The following is a 3247-nucleotide window of genomic DNA, read 5'->3' as shown; positions in this document are numbered from 1 at the left end:
GTTCAGAACTATTTATTTGAAAATTATGCATCACCAAGACTGAGGAGAATGTAAGCCTCTGCGCTACAGAAAAAGCAAACTGCTCTCTTACCTCCTGTACCTACGTAGTTTTGAGACAGGAGTAAGGAGAGAGCACCTTTCTATCAAACTTAATTGATTTTGACAGGTCGACACGCCCCCCTTTGAAAACACTTTTGCCCTGATTCCGAGTTGTTCGCTCGCTAGCTGCTTTTAGCAGCATTGCAAACGCTAGGCCGCTGCCCTCTCGGAGTGTATCTTAGCTTAGCAGAATAGCGAACAAAAGATTAGCAGAACTGCTACTAAATAATTCCCTGCAGTTTCTGAGTAGCTCCAGACCTACTCCTAGACTGCAATCACCTCAGTCCATTTAGTTCCTGGTTTGACGTCACAAACACGCCCTGCATTCGGCCAGCCCCCGTTTCCCCAGCCACTCCTGCGTTTTTACCTGGCACACCTGCGTTTTTTAGCCCACTCACTTAGCACACCCACTTCCTGTCAATCACACTACGATCACTGGAGCGATAAAAAAAACGTTGCTCGACCTTGTGTAAATCTACAAAGTTTTGTGTGAAAGTACTTAGCGCATGCGCGCTGCGTACCATGCGCATGCGCATTTTTGCCATTTTTTCACTTGATCACTGCACTGCGAAAAACGGCAGTGAGCGAACAACTCGGAATGACCACCTTTGATGGGGTCAGGGGGTCAGTTTCCTGGGTTAGGACCAGAGGCTATCTGAGCATTTTAAAATAGACGGACACCTAATTAGCGAAGTAATCTATCTGCCTTTGTGAGTGTAGATGTCAATATATGTAATTGATACCATAAAGCTCTCATTGTGTGAAACCACATGGTTCCTATATATTTTTTCTAGTTTATACAAATACATGTGCTGCAAAACAAAACTGTGTTTTTACATTTTCTTGTCTAGTATGTGTTTGTTTTTTGCTATTATTGTGTGTGCACAATGAAAAATATATTGTATATATTATGAGACATTTTTGAAGTATGTAGTATATTGCCAGTTTTTTATAAAATGTGTAATTTGATTAAAACATGGTTCCTATATTTTTTTCTAGTTCGTACAAATACATGCGGTGCAAAATAAAACTGTGTTTTTACATTTTCATGTCTAATATGTGTTTTTGTTTTTGCTATTATTGTGTGTGTACAATGAAAAATATACTGCTCAAAAAAATAAAGGGAACACTTAAACAACACAATGTAACTCCAAGTCAATTACACTTCTGTGAAATCAAACTGTCCACTTAGGGAGCAACACTGATTGACAATCAATTTCACATGCTGTTGTGCAAATGGAATAGACAACAGGTGGGAATTATAGGCAATTAGCAAGACACCCCCAATAAAGGAGTTGTTCTGCAGGTGGTGACCACAGACCACTTCTCAGCTCCTATGCTTTCTGGCTGATGTTTTGGTCACTTTTGAAAGCTGGTGGTGCTTTCACTCTAGTGGTAGCATGAGACGGAGTCTACAACCCACACAAGTGGCTCAGGTAGTGCAGCTCATCCAGAATGGCACATCAATGCGAGCTGTGGCAAGAAGGTTTGCTGTGTTTGTCAGCGTAGTGTCCAGAGCATGGAGGCGCTACCAGGAGACAGGCCAGTACATCAGGAGACGTGGAGGAGGCCATAAGAGGGCAACAACCCAGCAGCAGGACCGCTACCTCCACCTTTGTGCAAGGAGGAACAGGAGGAGCACTGCCAGAGCCCTGCAAAATGACCTCCAGCAAGTCACAAATGTGCATGTGTCTACTCAAATGATCAGAAACAGACTCCATGAGGGTGGTATGAGGGCCCGACGTCCACAGGTGGGGGTTGTGCTTACAGCCCAACACCATGCAGGACATTTGGCATTTGCCAGAGAACACCAAGATTGGCAAATTCGCCACTGGCGCCCTGGAAAACGTTCTGCTATTTGCAACATCCTCCAGCATGACCGGTTTGACAGTGGGTCAGTAATGGTGTGGGGTGGCATTTCTTTGGGGGGCCGCACAGCCCTCCATGTGCTCGCCAGAGGTAGCCTGACTGCCATTAGGTACCGAGATGAGATCCTTAGACCCCTTGTGAGACCATATGCTGGTGTGGTTGGCCCTGGGTTCCTCCTAATGCAAGACAATGCTAGACCTTATGTGGCTGGAGTGTGTCAGCAGTTCCTGCAAGACGAAGGCATTGATGCTATGGACTGGCCCGCCCGTTCCCCAGACCTGAATCCAATTGAGCACATCTGGGACATCATGTCTCGCTCCATCCACCAACGCCACGTTGCACCACAGACTGTCCAGGAGTTGGCGGATGCTTTAGTCCAGGTCTGGGAGGAGATCTCTCAGGAGACCATCCGCCACCTCATCAGGAGCATGCCCAGGCGTTGTAGGGAGGTCATACAGGCACGTGGAGGCCACACACACTACTGAGCCTTATTTTGACTTGTTTTAAGGACATTACATCAAAGTTGGATCAGCCTGTAGTGTGTTTTTCCACTTTAATTTTGAGTGTGACTCCAAATCCAGACCTCCATGGGTTAATAAATTTGATTTTCCATTGATAATTTCTGTGTGATTTTGTTGTCAGCACATTTAACTATGTAAAGAACAAAATATTTATTAAGAATATTTAATTCATTCACATCTAGGATGTTTTATTTTAGTGTTCCCTTTATTTTTTTGAGCAGTGTATAATGATATATTATGAAAATGACAAAATTATTGTTTGACTAGTTTACTAAAGTTTATCCAACAGATAAAAATGATGGCTTCAAGAGCCATGAGGCAATACATGCCTCTGTAGCATACAGAACCAGCCTGTCACAACTGAGGGTTGGTGTCGGCTGTGGAAAGCCTCAGTTGTAGGGGCTGAGGTGTATGTGAACTTGGGTGGTGAGATAGGACTCCTAGACATACGTATGGACCTGCAGCACCAAAGCCCAAAGGCGTGACTACGACAACAAAGGAAAGTTCAAAGGTTTTATTGAAACTCAGCTCACAAGCATATGACGGCAGTTAGCAATATTAAGAACAGCGTATAAGTCACAGTTCCCAGGAGTGAATATAGGCAGTCTCTAGGTGTGGTATAATTAAACACAGTCTTGAAGGACTTGGAGATGATATGTCCTTACCAACACCGATGTACTGGGTAGCTGATGGAAAACAGAAGCTGATGACAGAACTGCTGCGTTGTGACAGATGGAACTGGTCCAATAGTAGAGCTG

Source organism: Pseudophryne corroboree, chromosome 4 (assembly GCF_028390025.1).
Source record: "Pseudophryne corroboree isolate aPseCor3 chromosome 4, aPseCor3.hap2, whole genome shotgun sequence".
Classification (NCBI taxonomy): Eukaryota; Metazoa; Chordata; class Amphibia; order Anura; family Myobatrachidae; genus Pseudophryne; species Pseudophryne corroboree.
This window is presented reverse-complemented; position numbering follows the sequence as displayed.